Here is a 24,844-nt window from a genome sequence, read left to right on the forward strand (position 1 = left end):
CCCAGCAGATGTTAACTACCTTTTAAGGAGGTTACCAAAGATGTGGCATTCACTGTGTAGATGCCTGACTTGTCCAAGCTCACGTACTGCATAAACTGTAGAATACTAGGCAAGCAACCACAAGGACTACAAGATGCCTGGCCATGTGAACCTTTAAGTAGACGCTCATACAAAAATATTGCTATTCAGCACTCAATAGTGCTCAGCTCCCAGATCAAGCTGGGCTGTACGTAACTCTGGTGCAATCTTGTATCTACCCATCCCATTATAAAAGACTAGCCATACGGGTCATCAACGTATTTAATTTGACCTGCACTGGCAACTTATTCCACAGGTTGGGAATATGCAGAGTTAGAAACCCACCCCACCAGTGGGCCTTGTTTATTTGCTGGTGCAGATTTGGGTCCCTAGGCTAGATGTTTTGTACAGCCACTGTGATTTTTTGAAGCAATAGGAAATCAAGTAGGCTTGGTCTTTTGTGGCTGGGAAAGAGAAACATGTGTCACCTTGAAGTAGCTACTAAGGGTAAGGAGAGTTGTGATAACTTGCTGAATCAGTTGAATAATTTATGGCCTATAATTTTTATGGCTAGAAATCTGAGTTTTCCAGCTGAGTTTTAAGCGTGGATTTATAAATACCAAAGGGAGCAGTATATTCTACGAGGGGTTTAATAAAGGAAGAGTATAGTTTTAGGAAAAGTTCTTTGAATCTTTAAGATATTCCCTTATAAATTAAATGGGTCAGACAAATTAATTTCCATAGCAATGGCTGAAACATGATAATCAAATGAGAGAGTGTTGTCCACACATGTAACTATGTCTCTTGTGATCCTGGTAGACAGTGGCCTGTCAGAATTTTTTTAACATGGTGGATTAAAGCCCCCCCACACACACACACACACACACACACACACACACACACACCTTTCACAATCCCCCATGCAAGAAAGTCAGCAAAGCTTTAGAGTATTACTTTATACTAGATGTCACAGGTTGCCCATTTGACCTTTCAGTTATGAACACTACACTATACTACAAGAAACAACATGTGAGTGGCTATTGACATGCTTCTGTTAATTTTTCTTGATGTGAATAAGTAACGCACGTGACTTCCTAAAGGTGTCACCTCAAGTTAACAGATATATGTCATCAGTGGATTAAATGCAAAGAAAAAAACACTGCACCAGAATTGCCAACAAAAGGACTTAAATAAAATTTTATAAAAGTTTACGCGCTTTCATTCCGAATTATACAGAAACTTCCTGAGAAACGCATCATTTAAAAAAAAAAAAAAAAAAAAAAAAAAAATAACCTTTTATATATATATAAAAGCGCAAAAAAAGAATAATCGACCATCTTAAAAGCATATTAACTAACCAAACAAAATCAAATAAAATGTGTATGTAAACCAATACTGTTACAACCTCTCTATTGAAAACCGTTAAAATATGCACTCTAGTGCAAAATAAACCCTCCATACAATACTCATCCCTACAACACAGAATGACATTATCATATCGTAAAACAATAAACGAGATTATAACCGTACTGCTGTGCTCAGTGGTAACCACCCTTATTTTAAAAAACATGCTGTTATGCTCTGTGATGTCATGCCTTAATTTAAGATATCAGCCCTTAATTTTAAAATAGGTTTAAAAGACATATAATCATTTAAATCTGGTGGGGTGGTGGCATGTCTGCCAATAATATTCTTTTCTTTCCACCAAAGTATCCCAATTACCACCCCTTTTAGGATATTCAACTTTATCAAGAATAATAAAAAAAATGTTCTTATAATCCTTACAAACAATAGAATGTTTGTAAAAAGAGTATTACATGAATTGCGTCTTTTTATAGCATAATAATGCTGATATATTCTTGTCTTCAAGGCACCATTTGTCTTGCCAACATAAAAGGCTGGGCAAGATGAGCAAAAAGCAATAGATATACCACCCTCTTAGTTAAGCAGTCAAAAATTTATTTTTACAGAAATCAAATTAGGGAAGCCATGGACTGAAAAATTACAAACTTCCAAGATATACCTACATTGTCTACAAGATCCACACTTTTTCATACCCCAGCTTGTAAAGGTCGACCTTTGGGGCCCTTTAAATGATTCAAAAATATGTCTAAAGTTTTTATTATTCTTAAATACAAATTTTTGTTAGTACACCTAACCTATCTTTGAGCCCCAAGGCCCCAAAAACAGTTCACCAATGACTGCTGATAACACTCAAGTGAAAAGATGTCTCTCTTATATTGTAAAACAAGCACTTGAGAAGGAGCAACGGTATGGTGTTAATGAACTCTCCGAGATTTGAACTATGATTTATGATGTTCACCAGAGGAATCACATCGCAGTAGGGAAGAACATTTCAAATTATGTTTTTGCAAAACATATCCACAGATTTCATTCAACCACTCCTGTGGATAACCCCTATCTATAAAAAGACTGACCAGTTTCTTAACTTCAATTTCAAAGACATGTTTCTCAGATACTAGTCTACTTAACCTAATTAGCTGACCCTTAAATAAATTTATCTTCTGACAGATTGGATGCTGACTGTTGTAATGTAAATATGTGTTTGAAAAAGTGTGCTTCCTAAAAATATTAGCCTCATATCTTAAAGCATGCCTATTCTTGTAAAGAGTTATTCAAAGAAAATCAATAGAGTCATTGTTCCACTGACATGTAAACTCAAGGAAGTCATTTGAATGATTTAGAAAACCCAAAAAGGACCAACTATTCCGTACCGCCTTCCACAGTACAAAAAATCATCCAAATATCTTAAGTAAAGGCCGAGCTTGGATAAAAAAAAAAAAAAAAAAAAAAAAAAAAAGGGAATTGAGGATGTAAGTGGTCTCCCAAAACCATAAAACCATACTGACAAAAATGCGGGCTGACGCTGCCCCCATTGTCATGCCTCTGTGCTGTTTATAGTATTCCCCTTCAAAATAAACAGTTATTCATTAGCACTAATTCCATACATTGCAAAATCAGATGGAGCTTATTATTATTCAAATCGGTACCCCTAATCATAGCTTGATGGAACCACTCTAATCCATCATCATGAAGGATTACAGAAAACAGATCTTTGATGTCAATAGTGACAAACAAACCATTAACCATGAATGGAGTCTTGGAAATTATTTTGAGGAAATGCCAAGAATCCTTTAAAATGCGTGTTTTATCCTTCAAAAATAAATTAAGTTCATTATCAACTAACTTGGCTAATGGTTCTGTCTTAGACCCTGCAGGTACCACAATAGGTCTAAACAGAGGATCAACCAAAGATTTATGAATCTTAGGGATGCCAAAGATACCTGGAATTCTAGGCTTAGGAACAAATAAAAATTACCTCATATTAGCATCCAAGTTGAATGTAAGAAAAATATCTTGCAAAAGTAAATCAATGAAATGATGAGCAATATTTACTTCATTACATGAAGCCTCAGCAAAAAACATCCCATTATAATATTCTAACATTTTAGAGGAATAAAGATGCCTGTCCGTAATAACTACTCCTCCACCCATGTCAGGCTTCATGATACAAATACTGGTGTCCTGTGCCAGTTTGTACAGAAGTTCCTTTTCGTCAAATGGAAGATTATAAAATTTGGGTTTCCTATTCTTGAAACACCAGTCCCTTATGCTCCTTTCACATAACTATACAGAGAGATTAATACTAGGAAGTAATGGTGGATTAAAAATACTTGACCTCTGTAGACCATAGTCCTCGTTGTATGATACACTCAGAGGTAAAATACACCAAGTTCAACTTCCTAGTAAAAAGTTTAAGTTCAGTCCAAACATCCACCAAATTTGGTTGACTAGAAGGTATATATTTAAATCCCTTTTAAAACACATATCCAAAGACAGGAGTAATAGGGAGTGTAGAAAAATGATGCAACTTGTATCCTGTAAAATCAAAAATAATATTAGAAACATTGTCAGCATCGACTTGATAAGATGCATTAGGAATATCTGCAACAACCTTTACCGAAGTCCTTTGCTCCAAGACTTGGTTTTCTGAAAAATCTGTGTATGTTGACCTCTGTGGGAAGTAGAAGGGTCATGTGGGGGGGGGGGGATTCAGTTACACTTTTTTATTTTTGTAATCATTCATATCCCTAATGATTTTTTTTATTTTTCTTATTATAAGATGCCATCTCTTGCTCAGTAACCTTGCTGAAAATTTGCTGAAAATCATCCAAGTGGTGCTGAAATAACAGGTCTTTTCTAAGAACATTGTCTAAAGTGGTCATTTCATCCTCCAACGAGGGTAATTTAATTAGGTTTTCCTTCACAATAATCTCCATTAGCCAACGACCCATTCAATCCAAAAATTGCAGGAGCTCCGAGTGGCAAATAGAAACAGAAACCACCCCATTGGGATATTTCTAAATACAGATCGCCTTTGGAACAGGTTTATTAGCAATACAGTGTCTTAAAACAGGATTGTCCATCTGTATTTCTTTATATTTACTCAACAGCCCTTCAAATTTCTGCATCCTAGATTTAAAAGTTAAGTCACCGTCATTTGTTGTCTCAACATTCTCCATACTGTTGTGATCTCCCTTATCATCAAATGAAAACTTTACAGAAAAAAATGTCCTTTATATTTTAATTAACAGGAAACACAGTACCTGCAGTATATGTTGATGGCTTATGAGATGCTGGGCATGAAATATTTGAAGCTCGGTTAAAGGATACAGCTGTTTCATCATTACTTCCCCCTTGAACTGTGTTTTGTTGGCCCCTATTGTCAAATCTGGAACTAATCCCTTTATTAACGATGGCTGATTCAGAACAAGCAGCTAGCGAATTCACTTGATCCTTCAAATCATCGTTGACTTGAAGTGCAGTTAAATCCATAGGTGTAGCCAAATTTGCAGTAATATCTCAACTTACATAGCATGCTTAACATGCTGTCTGATGCAATTCATATTAGTGCCAACACTGTGGCACTACACCAGTGGTAGCAGTGAAGGAGGAGGATATTGGAACCAGCATGGACTGGAAACTAAATATTCTTGTTAAAATGACTTAGTTATCCTTCATGTGCTAGGCACAATTACTGACCTACCAAAATAATGGAGCTTGTTAACTGGGTAAATGGATAACTCTGCTTAGGAAGGTCTAACAGTTTAATCTCATTTTTCTTCACAAAGCAGCCAGCATGGTTATATTACTCTACATGTTGCCTTACTGTCCCTATTGAATATGTGGATTACCTCAGTATTCACCAAGACCACTGCTCCAGACACACAAACCAGAATCTTAGTGGCTTTTGCCACAGCCCTCGCACATCGTACTTTATGATTCAGCCTAATAGTGAGCATAATTTCTTGTTCTTAGCACTTGACACCTGGAAGACCCCTCTAACCATGTGTGTTTCACTACTTTCCCTAATGAAGTGCACAACCTTCCATTCATTTGTATAATCCTTAGTTGCTATTTGTCTGCCCATCCAATATAACTGTTCTTAGCTAAGCTGATTTCTCTTTCTGTCTGCATTGCACCAGTCTTAGTGTTGTTTGTGAATGCAAGTGATATTACAGCATAAAATCTGAAGCACATCTGCTAAACCCACCTCTTCTTTGTCAGAATCCGTGATGCATTACTACTTACAGATAGCTATTCCACATTTACAACCATCAGGCAGCTGTCAGTCTTCCTCACAATTTCAGATGCAATCTCTTATACCCTTTAATATGCCCACTGGAAAAAAGCCAAAGTTCTGCATCCACAGCATTTCCCACCACCACCTGAATGATGATCTTTTCACAGAAAAAGGTCAAGTATGACTTCTAGGACCTGTGTCATACTGAACCTTGCTAGTGGGCATCTGCCATATAGTTATAAAGTACAGTTGTGTACACTTACCATAAATGTAGATGTTCAAGTGTATTCATTGTTGCAGTCCTAACAAATGGGTTATCCGGCCACTGGTAGCCCTCGATCGGCCCGAATATCAAAGGTAAGAGGATACGACGTCAGTATCCTTGATACAAAAGGAGGCAGCCAACATCACTTCCTCAGTCTTTCTTGCCACAAATGTCAGGAGCCCCCAAGAAAACAAGGCTTACACAAAATATAAAGCATCCTTGGTAAACCAAACCAAATAAAGCTGGCACCTTAGGAAAGGATAGCAGGAGAATACCAAAACAGGGGGAAGGAGGGAGGGAAACCAGGACTGCAACAGTGAATGCACTCCAACATCTACATTTATGGTAAGTGTACAGATCTGTACTATGTTCATCGTGTTTCACTGTTGCAGTCCTAACAAATGGGTTGATTACCAAAGTCCAGAGAAGACGGAGGAGGTACCAACCCAATCAATGACTGGAGAGAATGCCCTGCAGAACAGCACTGGCAGACCCTGCCTTGGTCTAGAAAACAAAGGCAAATTATAATGCTTTGTGAGAGTGTATACAGAAAACCATGTGGCAGCCTCTAAAATGTCTTTAGTAGGGACACCCCTTAAAAAGCTGTAGAAGTGGAGGCTGTTCTTGTGGAGTAGGTCCTCGCTCCTTGAGGAGGAACCTTGTCATGAAAGGAATAACAAAAAGTAATACAATGTGCAATCCATTTAGAAATGGTTTGCTTAGAAATAGCTTTGTCCTGAGCTGCAGGAGCAAAGCTGACCAATAGCTGAGATTATTTCCGAAGATCCTTAGTCCTGTCCAGGTAGAACCTGAGCTGTCTGTGTATATCAAGATAATGCAGGATTCTTTCACCTCTATTTTGAGGATTAGGAAAGAATGTAGGAAGGTGTATGGACTGATTAAGAGTCAGGCTAGAAACCACCTTCGGCATAAAAGAGGGATTGGTCCTCAGGGAGACACGATTTGCATAGAAGATGAGAAAAGGCTCCACAGCCATCAAAGCCTGAAGTTATGAAACTCTCCTTGCTGAAAAAAATAGCCAAAAGGAATGCAGTTTTCCAGGAGAGAAACTTTAAATTTGCAGTGGCAGCTGGCTCAAAAGGAGGAAGAGTGAGCTTCTCCAACACAAAATTAAGGTCCCAGGCCAGAGTAGGTGCCCTTCTGGGAGGTTTTAAGTTGCTAGCACCTCTGAGAAACATTTTCATCAGGGGATGAGAGAAAATGGGCTGTTCAAAAGAACAGTAAGCAGAAATAGCTGAAGCGTGGATCTTGACAGAAGAAAAGTAAAGTCCACCTTGAAGCAATTCAGCCAAGTATTCCAGGATCAGAGGAAGAGTAGGCTGAGAAGCTTCCCCATTTGCCTACATCCAGTGAGAGAATCTTTCCCATTTGCCAGCGTAGGACTTCCTAGTGCTAGGCTTCCTGGCTTCATGAAGTACGTCCACCACCTGCTGGGAAAGAGAAGTACTATTAGATTGATTCATACAATGAGCCATGCAGCCAAATGGAGAGTCTGAAGATGAGGATGCAGAATTTTTCCCCCTTCCTGAACCAAAAGATCTGGTTTCAGAGGAAGATGCTACGGAGGAAATTGGGAGAGACTGCGAAGCAGAGGATACCAATGCTGCCTGGGTCAGTCTGGAGCAATGAGAATGGTCCTTGGTCTTTCATCCCTGATCTTCAACAATACTCTGGGAAGAAGAGGAGGGAAGGCATAAAATGAAAGTAGCGTCCAAGGGAAAAACAGAGCATCCACTTTCCAGGCTTTGTTGTGATGCTGTCTGGTGCAAAAAAGTGGCAGAAGGTGGTTGCCCGGGGAGGAGAAAAGATTCACCTGCAGAGTGCCCCAACACTGAATGATGCTGTTGATGTACCACATATGACTGTGGTGTTGTCTGTTCTGACCAGCAGAGTTACAGGAGAAAGAAGATGCTTGAAAGCCAGTTAGGCCTGCTGAACTGCAATTAATTCCTTCAGGTTTATGTGCAAGTGCATCTGCTGGACGTTACAATGTCCCTGTATGCATCTGCCATCCAGGTGAGCTCCCCAGGTGTAGTTCGATGAATCTGTGGTCAGAACTTGAATTGCAGGAGGTGGGCTGTAAGGCATGACCTTGTTTTGCAAACAGGCTGTCGCCCACCATAGAAACTCTCTCTGCAGACAAGGACCAGGTCCTGTGTGTGCTGACACCAAAGGTTTTTGAGGTACCATTGCAATTTCCTCATATGCAGTCTTGCATATGGAATCATGAGAATACAAGATGCCATCTATCCCAGATCTTGCAAGTATTTCCTTGCTGGGCAGGCTTGCCAAGTCCTTGAAGTAAACTGAAAGAGTTGCCTGCTTCTCCTGGGTGAGATATATCATCTGGGCAGTTGTGTTCAGACTCACTCCCAGGAATGTTATCTCCCTGGATGGTACCATTTTTGATTTTCCTTCATTGAGGGTGTGACCCAGGGAAGAGTGAAGTGTCTTTACAAATTCTAGATCCTTTAACTGCTGTTCCTGAGAATTTGTTTGAATCAGACAGTCATTCAAGTATGGATAAATCTGAATTTTCTTCTGCCTGCAAAAGGCAGTGGCTGGAGCCAGGCACTTTGTAAAAACTCTGGGAGCAGTAGATAAGCCAAAGGGCAGCGCAGAGAATTGATAATGTTGCGTGCCCACTCTGAAGCAAAGGAACTGCCTGCAGCTTTCCCTGATAGGGATGTGCAGATAAGCTTCTTTGAGATCCAAACTTACCAGCCAGGAGTCCTTGTCCAACACTGGTAACAACTGATGAAGAGTGAGCATTTTGAACTTTGGAATCACCAAGAAAGAGTTCAGAATGGATATATCTAGCATAGGCCACCAGGTGCCTTCTTTGTTTGGCACCAAGAAAAGTCTGGAATAGAAGCCTTGGCCTACCTGCTGAGTAGGAACTGATTTTATTGCCCCCAGATGCAAATGACAAAATTTGCTTTTCTACTTCTGCCCTTTGATTTGAAGGAATGTCCAGGAATCCTTTGTGCATGGAAAGGGTGTGGAAAGAAAACTTGTGTCCTAGGGATACAGTTCTGAGTACCGATTTGTCATCACTGATAGTGGCCCTGACCTTTGCAAAAATGGTCAACCTTCCCCCTAAAGGAAACTACGGGCAAGCAGGAACTGGCAGAAGTTGGACAAAGTCATTGAAAATGCTTGGATTGAGATGCAGGTTTAGTACTAGTGGAAGCATGCCATTGTTTAGTCCTTTGAGGGGTAGCCCCATGTCCCCTAGAAGATTTATAACCTCTGGTCCTAGAATGGTTCTGTCTGCTGGTATCAGGAAACATCCAGCTCTTAGAAGGGTAGTTCCTGCTAAAGTGAGGAGGTTGAACTTGCAGAAATTCTAACTGTTTGCATGGACTTGGCCTTATCCTCCATCTTCTCGAGCACCTCCTCCACTTTACTGCCAAAAAGACTGTCCTTGTGTAAAGGATATCTAAAAGCCTGGCCTTGACAGGCTCTGAAAGGGGCTGTTCCCTGAGCCAAGCATGCCTCCCAATAACAGATCCAGTAGCCTGGCAGGAAGCTTCAAGAATGTCAAAACCACAGTGTAACGAATGCTTAACAAGACTGGCAAAATTCAGTAAATCCTGCATATCTTTATTCTCCACCAGGAGAGGCACACTGGAAACATTTGACTTAATAGCCTCCAAGGTATGCTGCTGATACTTGAGCATATGAAAAAGGCAATTAGTAGACCTAACAGCAAGAGTGACAGAGGTATAAATCTTCTTTCCCCACCTGCCTAGAGTCTCTATCAGAAGGAACAGGATTTCTGGTAACAGTGGTCTTAACTCCTTTAGGTCCTTGAGAAATAACCTCTGGGTCAGCCAGAGGATTACGATAAAGAAACAAATGAGAATCAGGAACTCTGTAGTACCAGTCATATTTCCTGGGAGCAGGAGGAACAGAATTTGGAGTCAAGGAATTTTCCAAAAAAACATCATCCACCACCTCCAACACAGGGGGAATAGCCAGAGACTTGTGCTGAGGCAAATCCAAAAAGTCTCTGATCCTTTTCTTAGATTGAGGGTAGTCTTGACTTTCCCATTTAGAATGCTCCCTAACAGTATTCAAAGTATCACCAAAAGAAAAATCCTCTGGAGGAGAAGCAGAAGGAATGGATTCCTCTGCATCAGAATCCTCAAAAGGAGAAAAACCTGAGAAGCTTCCTCTTCATCAGCAGAAATGCTGGAAGTCTTAGTACCTGAAAAAGATAAAGCTTCAGGAGACAAACCCCTGCCTCTTGTGGAAGGAGGAGGTTGTGAGCCCCTAATAAGAGTCAAAAGATCATTAGCCATTTTAACCATCTGAGATTGAGGGGAACGAGAAGCAGCTGGAGCCTGTTTCTTCACAGGCTTGTGATTAGAGGATTTACCTGAAAGTCGGAAGGACTCAGGAGGCTTGGCTACCAAGAAGGTTGTTGCTATGTGCCTACTATCAGAACGAAGAACGAAGGCCTCAGAAACCACAGCCTGCTTTGCCACAGGCTGAAGGTCATAAGACAAAATGGAATTCAGAGGCATGGAGGACTCAAATGGTCTCACCAGAGGCCTGCGGAGGTAAATCCGCAGACTGCAGGGGATGCAAAGGCACTTCACTGACTACTGCGGGACTGACGACCAACTTAACGTCGTCGGTAGATTTGACCCTCTGAAGCCTGTCTCGGTCTCTGTCCTTACGCTTCTTAGGAACATCTGAAGCCTGAAGACCAGCAGACATCATACCGACGAACGTAGGCCAAATTCCAAAGTGTTTAGCTAAAAAGCTTAATCTGATTAGGAATAGTACGCGGATTAAAGGAAGCACAGAGATCACAGTTAGGAATGTCATGGTCAAGGCCTAAACAAATAATGCAGTAAGAATGAAAACCTCTATGGGGAATCTACTTTCCACAGGCAAAACAATTACCTTTTTCTAACATTCGTTAAGGCAAGAAAAAAAGGATCCCCAACGGGGTACTTGGCTGTAGATGGCTTCAACTTTCATAGTCAGAAATCAAAAAGGTAAACGGCCGACCGGCACTTGTGCAAAAAAGCTTCTGCTTCAGGCTCCGTGGTAAAGAAGACTGAGGAAGGGACGTCGACTGCCTCTTTTTGTATCAAGCATACTGACGTCTTATACAACCGATGGCAGCCGACATCATATCCCCTTACCTTTAGTATTGGGGCGATCGAGGGCTACTGGGGGCCGGATAACCCATTTGTTAGCACTTTGTGAAACACGATGAACATCTGAGGAAATCATCCATCCTGTCCTGCAGAATGCTTCTCTTCCCATACTCTTCCTCATGGCAACAATTATGTCAACAATCCTAGAACTTTTTGACTCCCAACTATTGTTTCATTTCCAGCTGCTATATTCTTTCTCATTTATTCTTCTAAGAGATTGAAGTTTATAGTTAGGAAATGCCAAACCTCAGTTCTTTGCTGCTCTATAATCCTCAAACTAAGAAAAATAAACCACACTATAGCATGTTTATTGTCATCTAGTGACCCTCAAGGCCATGAATGTTCACCTGCATCAATGAGGTCCCTACCATCTTCTCAATCCTGGCTTCCATTAGATTTTCTATTACTTTTCCTCTGCCTTGGAATTGGAGAACAAACGTATGTCAAGAAATTATCTTCCATCTATATTTTTTATTTGTGTAAAAGTATACATAAAAACTGCATGGGTGGGTAGCTGATATCAACGTTTACAAATCAATACAGGCCAAGAGGAAAGCACAAAACAGCAACATTCACTCTCAAAATGCTTGCTAACAAAATGCATATATATGAAACAGTGCCTACAGTCAGTGCAAGATATGTTATCAGTCAGTGCAAGATATGTTATCACTACATTACTGACATCATGAAGTATTTATTACCACTGTTACACTATCACTTATAAGCTAATCTAGTTTAAACATTAACTACATCTATATTACATAATCAAACTCTTAAAAGTTCGAACGTCATACAGTCGACAACATATGATCAAACTTTTAAAAGTTCGAAAATGTAATAAAAAAATAAACCAAAGAAAAACCCTACCTGAATATTTTAAGCAGGGGAGCAATCACCCTTGCACCCCCCACCCCTCCTCCGCTCTTTAAATATACCAATTCCAAAATCGCACTACAGTGCAGAAAACTGAAATCTTCCCATTCCGCACTGTATGGAGATCTCCGTTGAAAGGTTTGATCAAACTTTTAAAAGTTAGACCATATGACGCTCGAACTTTTAAAGAGTTCGACCACATGATATAGACCCAGCTGACTGACCCCTATACAACTGAAACTACAGTAACATAAAACACTATAAACAAATAAAATAAAACTAACAAAAGCACTCTTACTAGAATTACTACACAAAAATAAAAAAAAAACAGCAAAACATGCACAAATTTCATAAATATTACACCCCCCAGAATATAAAAAGCGGGAAGCAAGCTACCTGCCTACGTCTTAACAATGATACAATAAAAACTGAAATGCATAAAAAAATCAGTTCAACGTTTAAAAAGGTAAATGGTACAAAAAAAGTACCCAACTAAATTCCACAGAATGTCATTCAAATAGTGGCCACAGTGATCCATAATTTAAAAAACAAAAAATCCAACCCAAACTCACACTTACAACAAGAAACTATACAAACCTCAAAAGGTATAAACAAAAAATAACTAAATACATACAATGAAAATAAAAAAGCAAACCCTGCCCTAAAACAAAAATACCTACCCACATTATAATCTGAGCATTCAACATGCAAAACAAAACAAAAAATATATAAATACATGACATTTAAAACACATCATAGTCAGTTCCTTTCACCAGTAATGATACAAAACGCCAGAGATGGAAATTACAGTAAAATAAAATAAACAGCTACCTATACAAAAAGGGCACGTGCTGCAGAAGTGACACACCTCTAGAAACAATAACCCTGAGTGAAGTCTTTGATCACAATCACTAATTCCAAAGCAATAATCTGGGCCTGACCTCAAATTCTACAAGTCTGTAAATCTTAATAGATATGATCCAAGGCTCAAATGCATAAATGAGACTAGATGTAAGCCCTCTCACAAAACCAGTTCTTAAACCTACTGAATCCCAATGCAAAAGCCATATAAAAAGGACAATTTCCCTGTAATAACAATAAATCTTGTATAATAAAAAGTAAATCCAATTACCCCCATACCTTTCTCTGATGATGGTTCAGTTCATAGCTGATAGAAAACCTAATCTCACCTTTCTATCCCCAAAATAAAAAAGAATAAAAAGCACTGCTAAGATGACCTCAAATTATATAACCCACAGCAAACCTATTTAAAATCCTCAACACAGAGCAATACTTACTATTATAGCCAGTATTATTCTAAAAAAGAAATAGTAAAAATAATCTGTAAATCACTGAAATAAATAGAAAACCTATACAAAAGTACAGAATAAACGGAAAATATGTGGGGGTCTTTTCAAATTTAAATGACATGTTGTGATTATCGAATCGATAAAAAGATGCTTGTGACTTGAAGGAAAAGTTAAGAAATGTATTTAGATTATGTACAATCCTTTACTCATTCAGTACAAAAAAAAAAGAAAAGGAGATATTTTATGTGCTAGTCAATGTAGAACTAATGCATTTTAATGACCGTTATGCATTTTTGGTAGAAATATCCCCCCTTCAGATATTTACCAATCTACATTACCCCGCATCTAAGAAACTTTCTACCTAATCATGAAATATCTAGAAATTTGATCTAAAAACATTTAATTGAATCACATTTCATCTGAAAGCTCATATAAAGCAAAGACTTGCATAACTCCACCAAGAATGATGCCTAGATACGAAGGCAAGATAATTGGTTTTAATAATTGGCTAAGTAGCTGATGTAGTAGATGCAACTTCCTGTTTCTCCAGGGATGGCTTACACTTATCAAACTAGTGCTTCCACTTACTGACTAAAGCCTTTACTGCCCCATACAATCAGGTCCCACTACTAGGCATGCCTACATAGGAAACCTAAAATCAAGTTTGGACAACATAGGTTCATAGGTGGTTACTAGGCTACTGACCCCAAAGGTATTTATAAGTCTAGTAATGTGTACCCAATATAATGATAGAGAAACCCAATTTAAAGGATCTTGCCTAGACTCAAGATCTTAGTTCACAACAACTGCCCATATCTAGGAGGGTCATAGGTGAAATCCCCAGCAAGAATTTTCATCCAGGCTATGCTTAAACGAGGTCATAAAGTGCTCTGATTGATGTGAATTGGTAGCCTATTCCAGAGGAGAAGCAACCTCAGAGACATATCTGTCTCCAGCAGGACCTATTTATGTCGCAGGCCAAGTTAAGGTCCCTGGAGCGGGTGACCCTTGTTCCATTTGACTTGTAGATGTGCAGCATTTCCATTAGGTTTGGATCTGAGATTGCTCAGTAGGCCAGACAAGTCTGTAAGTAGTCTGGATGCTACTGAGTACAGTGACAGTGACTTCAATCTGTCAGTTGTATGACATGCTGGAGACACTAAATTTTCTTGGTTAGAAATCTCTGAGGTCTCAAGTTGCTGCAGGTGCCTGGTAAGGTACATACCAAAGAGAGCATTGTACTTGATTATTAGCCTGATGAAGGTCAAGTACAGGGGAGTTATGACCTCTTTCGCTCTTGAGGCAATGCTTTGCTAATGATGTATGCAAAGTAGAATGCCTTCCTTACCACAGTTGACACATGGTGGTCAAAGTTTAGGCTACTGTCAACTTGTGTTCACAAGTCTCTCACAACTAAGTTGTTGCTTAGGGTATTATTATTTATGAGTCTCTGCAGGGATATTGGTTTTACCAAAGAGGATGATAATGCATTTTTTAGCATGGAGTTTGAGTCCATGGCTTTGGCACCAATCATTGGTTTGTCTAAGTCCCTCAAAATATATTGACATTTGGGAATTCAACGATTGCACCTACTTTGCAGTCATCAGCAAACTTAGTCAGCCACAGCCCCTCTGTTTTGACCTGAACTTCTGAGAAATATATTCCAAACAATAGGGGACCCAGCACTGACCTCTGTGGAACTCAACTGCTGACAGGTCTGCTGGTTGAGGTAAAATCCCCAACTTTGACTTAGTGTGATCTGTCAGTCAGCCAGTTAGCAACACACCTGACTACACAAGGGTTGATAGTCATCTGGGAGAGTATCAATGGATGCCCAAATGTAGGATTGTGTCAAAGGCCTTGGCTAAAACAAGGTAGGCTGTATGTACAGATTTGCCTACATATATGGCTTTGGTGTCATTTTCAAAGATGTCCATCAGGTTTAACAGGCATGACTCACCTTTTGACAAAACCGCACTGTGTTGGACCAAGTGATTGGAGATCACCTATATCCTTATTTATAAGGTCCATGATGATTTGTTCCATGGCCTTACAGATAAGGGTGATTAAGCTTTTGGGTCTGTAGTTCCCAGGGTATGTTACTTTACCTCCTTTATGAAGAGTATCAACATCAAGGTCGAGTCTAAATAGAAAAATGCCAGAATTGGAGGCTGTCCTGAGACATAGTTCTAGTGCAATGACAGAACTCCCTCTGTACCAGGGTGTAATGCCCATCATGCTTTCCGAACATTATGCAACTGCAGGGGAGTATCTATATTTTACCATAAATGCCATTACTTCAGATCAAGTTACCTATGACCATAGCTTGGAGCTCTGGGAGAGTCAAATCTCCTTTAACAAATCCAGATATTTCATTACTAGCTACAGACCCATATCAATATCGCCCAGAGACCAGAAATTACCTCTGCACCACTGAAGCATTAAATATCAATCAGGATACCTTTTTACAAGGGCGCATCATATATTTATTTTTATCTCTGCCTTCTTGCTCATTTGGTCCAACTCTCTAGCATCCTCTGTCCATTTTTTCATTTCTTGGACTCCCCTTCAATTTTTTAATAAATGAACCCAACATTCAGGAAAGATGACAGTAGCTTGAAATGTATTGTTTACAGATCATTTTGCAAAACAACGAACGAGTTGTTTCAGCATTGAATTATTTGGTTTTTAAATCATATACAAAACATGTAATTTTGATGATTGAATGATTTTAATATATAATGTAGTATTTAATATTTGGATTGTGGATGACTATTCATCTATTTATTTATTTAACTCATTTGAATTTTAGAAGTTGTTTTTATGCAAACAGGAACTGCTACTTTAAAGCTGTAAATGGAAATTAATTAATTTACTCGCCATGTGTATTTAAGTAGAGGTTGTCAGTAATGAATGGTTTCACTTGAGAAAGCTCGGAATATTCTGAGCGAAAAGTGCTTGTGTTTCATGTTCGATTTGAGCTTGTTTGGAATCTCATTTTATTTGAACCAGATTGGAATTTTATTTGTTCACTTTTTGTTTGTGAATAAAAGGAAATCTATCTAATTGCCTTGCCATGTTTACTACCCTGCTGAGCTGCCTGGAAACTTTATTTTATCTGTTTTTTGGTCTGCTGTTTCCCACTTGTTGATAATAGTTAAGGTCTTAACCTGACAGGTACAAGGTATAGGCTTTGAAACAGACTTCTGGTTATTGTTTAGGCTTGAAATAGTTTGCAGAGTAATAACATAGTATTTGTCTACAAACATATGAAGACAAAGAAGTTCAGAACTGTGTTCAATTGCAAGTATAATTTTTTTATCTGACCTTACATTCAATCAGTGCCAAGGCCTGGAACACAGTGATACATTCAGTTATATGTTTTTATTTATTTATTGTATTATTGTTTTCCATATAATGCATGTAGAGGTGTCTCCAGTGGTTTTGTGATGAATTCTGTTTCCTGGGAAACTATTTGCCATTTTTTTATAGGATCATGGGAGGTTACTAGGCTATTGACCTGGAAGTCATTTCAAGCCTAGCAATTTCATACCAATGTAATAGCACAAATGTTCTAGTCAATACCAAGGATTGCATTTACTTATGACTGCCCATGTCCAGGAGGATTGTGGACACTATCCCCGGTAAGAATTTGTGGTGGCCATCCACTTGTCCAGGTTCCTCTTGAACAGTGTCACAGAGGTGCTCTGCTTCACATGAATTGGCAGCCTGTTCCAAAGATGCAGCAGTTGCTGGAAGATAAATCTGTCCCTCCAGCATGTTGTATTCAAATTTCAGGCTATATTTAGGTCCCTGTAATGGGTAGCTCTAAGTCCAGTTTGATTTACGGATGTGCAGCAAATTCATTAAGTTTGGGTCAGAGATTGCTATGTAAGCCAGGCATAAGTCTCCCCTATGGTCTATATAATACAGAGTATAGTAACAGGGACTTTAGATGGTCTGTGCAAGGCAAATGCTGGAGTCCCTTGATCTTCTTTGTTAGAAAAAATTGAGGTCTCTCCAATTGCTCTAGGTGCTTTGTACGGTACATGCCAAAAGAGGCTTGTACTCAATTATGGGCTTGATAAGTGACGAGTACAGAGAAGTTATAACCTCTTTTGCTAATCAAGTGGGCTGAGTAGAAAGCCTTCCTTACTGCAGTAGACACATGGTGGTCAAAGATAAGGTTACAGTCTACTTGTGATCCCAGATCCCTTACCACTTCATAGGTACATAGGGTATTATCGGTTCATAGGTGGTTACTAGGCTAATGGCCCACAAGGGCCTTTTTAAGCCTAGCCATGCATCCCAAATCTCTGACAAGTTCTGATACCCTTGATAAGTATAAGCATGGGCCTGGGAGATGAACCCTTTACAGGTTATCTGTGTCCATTAGAGACATAGGTGCCAAACCAGGGATGAAATTCTGGTTCTCATCCAATTGTCCAAGTTGCATTTGAAATGGGTTAGGGAGGAACTCTGCTTCACATGGATGGGGAGCCTGTTCCATAGACGGGGTAGTCTCTGGGATACATACCTATCTCTCCAGCAGGTACTATTTATATCACAGGCAAGGTTTAAGTCTTTAAAATGGGTAATTCTGGGGCTGTTTGTTTTGTGGATATGCAGGAGGTCCATCAGAGTGGGGTCTGACAATGCTCTGTATGCCAGACATAGATCTCCACTCAAAAGCCTGTAGAAGACACTATACAGGGATATGGCCTTGAGGTGGTATGCATAGGACATTTTACTTGGGCCTTGTATTCTTTTAGTGAGAAACCTCTGCGGGTGTTCCAACTGTTGGATATGTCTGCTTAGGTACATACCAAAGGGGGCATTGTATTCAATGATAGGTCTGGTGAATGCCAAATACAGTGGAACAATGACTTCCTTGGACTTAGATGTCATACCTTTGTTTATAAGTTGGGCAAAATACAATGATTTTGTCACCACTGTAGACACGTGATAGTCAAAGGCCAGATTACTATCTACGTGTGACCCTAAATCCCTGACTACTGGGTCAACTCTAAAGGGTGTGTTATCAATAGGATAGTTGCCAGGGATGGATGACTTCCCAAAGGATACTATTATGCATTTCTTGGCATTTAGTTTTAGTCCATGGTTGTGACACCAGTTGTTTGTCTGTCAGCCCCTCCTGAAGAACATTTGTGTCTGTGTGAGATTCAATGACAGATCCAAATTTGCAATCATCTGCAAATTTAGTCAGCCAGAGACCAGAGATTGGCCTTGACTTCTGAGAGGTAGATCCCAAAAAGGAGCTGCCCAAGGACTGATCCTTGAGGGACTCCACTTGTGACTGCCCTCTTTGTAAAGGTGGACTCCCCAATTCTAACTTCCTGGGTCCTGTCTGTGAGCCAGTTAGCTGTCCACTGGGTGACATACAGGTTTGTACCTAACCTCTTGAGTTTGTCAACAATGCCCCAGTGGGGTATTCTGTCAACTGCCTTGGCCAGGTCAAGGTAGGCAGAGTGAATGATTCTGCCCTAATCCACTGCTTTGGTGACCTTCTCAAAGAAGTCCACCAGGTTGAGTAGGCATGATCTGCCCTTGACAAAACCAAACTGGGTTGGGTCCAGTGTCTGGAGGTTTACTATATCTCTGTTGATCATCTCCATGATCAATCTTTCTATGGCTTTACATATAAGATTAGTGAAACCTATGGGTCTGTAGTTTCCAGGCAACCTGAGATGCTGTCTGGGCCCATTGATGCAGTGATCTTGGTCTTAGAGAGAGCATTAAGGACCGGTTCCCTAGTGATAGCAGAGGGAATTATATTTGATATTTCCTGAGGGAAAGTTGAGGGGGAGGGAGGGGTAAAGTTGGAGCTGAATTCATCAGCCAGGAGGTTTGCTATATCTTCAGTCTCAGTAAAGGCGGCTCCATTTACAATAAGCTCTGCACACAATTGTGTATTGCCTTTGAGGTTGCGGACATAACTAAAGAATGCTTTGTGGTTGTCCTTGGCCTGGGAGTCCAAACTTGCCTCAAATTTGGCTTTGGTAGTCTTTATTTGTCCTCTAAGTTGTTAGTTTAGTTTAATGAGAGTGCTTTTATCCTGCTGGATGTTGCACCTCCTAATTGTTGCCATGATTTTCTTCCTCCTGTTATATAGCCTATTGATTTTGTGATTCAACCAGGGTGGCTTGTTTTTTTGGTTTAGTTCTGTGCTTCTTCCTGGTGGGTACATCTCCCTCTATGCAGCTATTAACTTGCTTGCACAGGTTTTCGGTGAACAGTCTGCACAGGCAGCAGTGTTTTCTGGATAATATTGTTGATTGGATAGTGTGAAGGGACATTGTTTTTACCGAAGGGAATGATGATGCATTTTTTGCATTTAGTTTAAGACCATGACTAAGACACCAGTTGATCTGTGTAAGACCCTCCTGAAGTATAGTGACATCATTTGGGGATTCGATAATTGCACCTAATTTGCAGTCACCCATAAAATTGGTCGCCCACAGCCCCATAGTTTTTGCCTGAACTTCTGAGGGAAGTATATACCAAATAGTAGGGGGCCCAACACGGACTCTTGTGGCACCCCACTGCTGACAGGTCTGTTGGTTGATGTGGAGTCACCCACTTTCATGGTGTGTGAGTGGTATGTGAGCCAGTTGGCAACCCATCTTACAACAAAGGGGTTTAGATTCAGTTTGCCAAGTTTATCAGTAATGCCTGGATGAGGATTGTGTCGAAGGCCTTGGCCAAGTTGAGGTATGCTGTACACACAGATTTGCCCTCATCAATGGGCCTCAAGACTTATTTGAACAAGGCAGGATCTCCCCTTAACTAAGCCAAATTGGGTTGTATCCAGGGTTTGGAGGTCACCTGTGTCTTTATTTACGAGGTCCATGATGATATGATCCATGGCCTTACAAATGAGGCTGGTCAGACTTGGGGATTTATAATTTCCTGGGTCTATTGCTAAGCCACTTTTGTGGAGGTAAGTAATTGTTGCTGTTCTCCATTCTGCAGGTACATAGTCTGTGGTTAGACAATGATTGAATAGGGTACTTAATGGTGATGCTAGTTCATGTTTTAGATTGTTTACAAGATAGCCAGAGATGCCATCTGGTCCCATAGAGGCTGTTTTTTTTTTTTTACCTTAGACAAGGCTTTAATGACCTGATCTTTGGATATGTAGGGTGGGGGAAGTTGGGGGCAAGGTTTATAACTTTGGTGGGAATATGTGAGTAAACTTTTCACCAAATCTTTCCACCAACAGGTTTGCTAACTCTGTGGGATCATTATGTGTGATACCGTTAATCACTAGTTCGGCACATGCTTGGGTCCTATATTTCAGGCTGTGTACGTAGCTATAAAAGGCCTTATGGTTATCCTTGGTTAGGACTGCTAAGTTTTCCCTCAAAGTTACCCTTAGAGGATTTGACATGTCTTATGTGCCTGTTTAAGCCGAGAAGGGTGCTTTTCCATTGTTGGGGCCTTGCCTTAGTTTTCCTAGACAGCAACCTTTTGTGTTTGTTGTAAAGTTTGGTGATGCTGGATGTCCACCAGGGTGGCTTGTTTTTACTTGGGGCTCTGGCTTTGATTCTGTCTGGAACAGCCAAGCCTATACACTTATACAAGTGATTGTACAGGGCTTTAGTATAAGCTTTGGTGTAGTTACAACTTCCAGCTGGGGGTTCATAGGTGTGTACTAGGCTAATGGCCCTGGAGCCTTTACAAGCCTAGCCCATAAGAGTTCCCTGGCATCATGCCGCGCGATGTTAGTTCATAGTACCGGTATCATTTAGAGCCACTGGAGTGACCCCAGGGTGAACTTTCTATTTTCCATCCACTCAAGATTTCTCTTGAAGAGGGGAAGTGAGGTGCTCTGCTTGACATGAATGGGAAGTCTATTCCAGAGCATGAGCAGTCTCTGGGTTATGAACCTGTCCCTCCAGCATGTTCTGTTGATTGTGGTAATAAGATTGAGGGCGCTGGAGCGTGTGTTGCAGCGGGATTGGAATTTCTTTAGATGTAGCATTTCTAACAGAGCTGGATCAGACATGGCTTTGTAAGTCAAGCAAAGATCACCTCTTAGTAGATGATATGAGACAGAACAGCTGGAGTTTTTGAGTTTGCCCATGTAGGACATGTGTTTAAGGCCTAGGATCCTCTTTGTGAGGTACTTTCATGGCCTTTCCAGCTGTTGCATGAGTCTAGTGAGGTACATGCCAAATGGGGCATTATACTTGATGATTGCCCTAATGAGGGAATAGTAGAGAGATATGATGACCTCTTTCTTCCTGTATGCAAAACCTTTGGTAATTAGATGTGCACATAGAAGGACTTTCTGACCACAGTGGCAATGTGATGGTCGAAGAAGAGGTTTCTGTCAACCTGTGTCCCCAGATCTCTTATAACGCCTTCAGTGCTTATTGGGTTCCCATCAATGTGGTAATTAGTGGGAACGGAGTTTTTCCCAAAGGGGTTGACGACGCATTTTTTGGCATTAAGTTTAAGGCCATAGTTTTGACACCAGTGATTTGTCTCTGAGGCCATTCTGCAGGATGTCTACATCACTTGGGGAGTTAATGGCCTTGAAAGCATTTACACCTTCCCCTAGGAGGGTATAGTTTGCCTTGAATTTGTTTAGTCTGACTTCACCCTTTATAAGTTCTGCTGTTAGTGCCAGTACGAAAGTGACTGATTTGCGATCAGATTTAACTAATGGAGGTCAGACAATTGCAGTGGTGCATCTGTTTGCCATGTTAGTGAGGACCAGATCTAGTATGCTTGTTCCTCTAGTTGGGGTTTGAGCAATTTGTTCCATGACATTTGAGTTAAAGTCAAGGCACTTTTCTGCTAGTGAGTAAGGGCTAAAGTAAGTTTCCTAGTTGATGGTGGGATAATCGAAATCCCCCATGACCAGAGTGGCAATATTTGGATCAACTTCAGTTTGGGCAAGTAAGCCTCAGATGCATCATGATCCATTGGGGGTGATCTATAACTAGCTATGACTAGAATGGGGGTCTTAGCTACAGTAAGCTGAACTTAGAGTAATTCCATGGAGTTGCCCTGTCTTACTAGTCGGGAGCTGAATTTCTCTCCAATATAGATAGAAACACCACCTCCTTTGATTCTCACACATTCATTTTGTGATCTGAAGGTGTGGAAGGCATTGTAGCCTTGCAAGGCCAGGGTACTTTCTGAGGCCCTAATCCAGGTTTTTGTGACTGCACAGACATCAACATCCTCCAGTGATTGGAATGCTTCCATGGTGTGCAGTTTTTGGTTTAAGCTCCTAGCGTTTAAAGCAGCATAACCCTTATTTTGTTATGATTGGCAAAATTCATATGGGCAATTTTGTTATTCAGATCTTGCCTCAAAAGGCACTATGGGGGAGGCAACTGCCTTTGCCAATAGCCGAAAGCCTTGTGGTGTCAGGTGCAAACAGTCTCTGGCAAAGCAGTGTTTGTTGACCATGTCATCCCAGACTGACAAACTGGATCCCCTTGGAATGGCACCAAAATCTACACCAATTATTGAAAGCAATCAATTTTTTTATACTGTGGCATCATTCTAGGGGAGGGTAATATGCTGTTCAAGGCTAGAGGCATAACTGCCTGGGACACATTCTCAGAGAGCTCAATAATGTCTCCCTTCACATAGTTCAAAGAGGTACGTCTCAAGTCATTCACTCCAACATGAGCTATTACAGAGTCATAATGGTAGTTGTTGCCAAGAGAGGCGAGTGCATGCATGATCTTACGAATCCTGACACTGGACGGGCAGCGGACCATGACTTTCTCCTTATCAAATCTGGTGAGTGGGACATCTGTGCGTCTCACTATGGAGTCTCCAATGACAAAACAAATGTGGTTCATGAGTGTTATGCCTTAAGGGCTTGGTAGGTGAGACATTGGTGTTGCTGTGTGTCTTGGGTACTGTGGGAAATGTGTTAGTTGTATCAGTCTTATGTGTTGGAGGTCTCTGGTGCTTCAGTAAGTTTAAGAGAAACACTGTATATATTGATTTGTGTGTTACATGCATACTATGTGCATGAGTAATGGTGGGTGAGTTGACAACCTCTACAGTGCTACTGTTTTGACTATTGGAGAGCAGGGATTCAGGATTCTTGGTGTAGATACATCTCTCACACTCTGTACTGGAGTGAGTTGTTAGTAGATGGTTATCACTGTACATGAGGCAATTGCTACACTGCCTCAGGAGACACAAGCCAACAAGGCTGTCAGGAGAAACAGGGGTAGTCTAACTGTCCATAATGCAAGGTATGAAGAACTTATCAGAATGGCGGTGCTTTCAGGACTGACCTAGGAGCTGCTGTGTAAATGGGCGTTTCTGATGGGTTTTTGGCTGGTGGTTTAATAGGTCACAGCTCACTAGCAATAGTTCTTAGACCAGAAAAGTACTAAAGATGAGGACTACACTAATGTACTAAAGTTGTATCTAAGGGAAAAATTGTCTAAATGATCTGCCCGGCTAGGGCACACAATTGCATGGCAGTGCGCAATGTGCAAACAAGCAGAAACCCGCTGAAAAGCGGGGCTTCAATACCAGAAGCTAAAAACTCTGCTGTTTACTTCTGCTAGTGCTGTGTCTTCTGAAGTTGTTTCTCAGGCCAAGACTTATGCTGCTGCAGCAAAAATGGCAGTTCCTGCTTCTGAGAATCAGCCTAGCTCTCTGAGGCAGTCCAGTATTGTTTCTAAGCCTTTGGTTCATCTTAAGTCTGCTTCAGGCTGGCCTCTTTCACGCGTTTATCTTGCATTCTTTATTGAAACCATTGTCTCTGTCTGTTCAGTCTGTGTGCTATTATTCATTGGGGGGAGGGATGCTTTTGCTGATGTTTATTTTGAAATGCAGGAGGCTGCTTCAACTTTTGTTTCTGGTTTTGCTGCTCAAACACCAGCCGCCTTGGTTCGATTTTGTGCTTTCTGAAGTAGATGTTTCCTATAAGCGTAAACTTATTTTGTATTTTCATTCTATTGATGTTGAAAAAGCACAAGTTAGGGAGCACTTACTCTGTGTTCTGGTGTTTTTTTCTGTTAAGAAATCTTTTGATTTTGATGCTGGTTTGGAGTTTGGGATGGGGAGTGGGAGGCCTGGCTGGCTTAGCATGTCCTTGATTCTGGTGTTGCCCATTTGCCTAGTGTGTGTTTGCGGTCTGATCAGAGAGGCATTTTGAGGTATGCAGATCAGCCCAAGTCCCGCTTTTTTGTGGTGATTTTTCTCATTTTGTCTCCAATTGTCCTGCTAAGAAATGCGCTTATTATGGTTCCACAGCTCATTTTGCTAGAGCTTGTCCACAATGGTGTCATTTGTATTGTTGTTCTCATATTGATTGTTTGTCCTGCTACACCTTCTGTTACCAGTCCCCCCCCCCCGCCCGAGTCTTCAGACTTTACTTTCTGATGTTTCTATTTCTGCTGCTGTTCTTGTGGAGTCTTCCACAGCGCAGTCTGTTGTCTCTATCCCTTGTCTCCCCCCCTCTGTCTCTATTCCTACTTCTGTTCCTCTCTGGAGGGGTCTTGTCCTGCCTTCTTTGCCTTCTAGTCCTCCTTGTCCCATTTCTGTTGCTTCTGGTTCTCACTCT

The 24,844-nt window shown here is 40.6% G+C and overlaps 1 protein-coding gene across 5 annotated transcripts in view; it reads right to left on the minus strand.

The window, feature by feature from the left end:
* The window catches only part of RASL10B (RAS like family 10 member B), a 1,932,764-nt gene that overhangs the window by 1,328,548 nt on the left and 579,372 nt on the right, over window positions 1-24,844 (minus strand). The window lies entirely within an intron of this gene.

This window comes from Protopterus annectens, chromosome 2.part1 (assembly GCF_019279795.1).
Source record: "Protopterus annectens isolate FY-2018-M chromosome 2.part1, PAN1.0, whole genome shotgun sequence".
NCBI classification, from domain to species: domain Eukaryota; kingdom Metazoa; phylum Chordata; order Ceratodontiformes; family Protopteridae; genus Protopterus; species Protopterus annectens.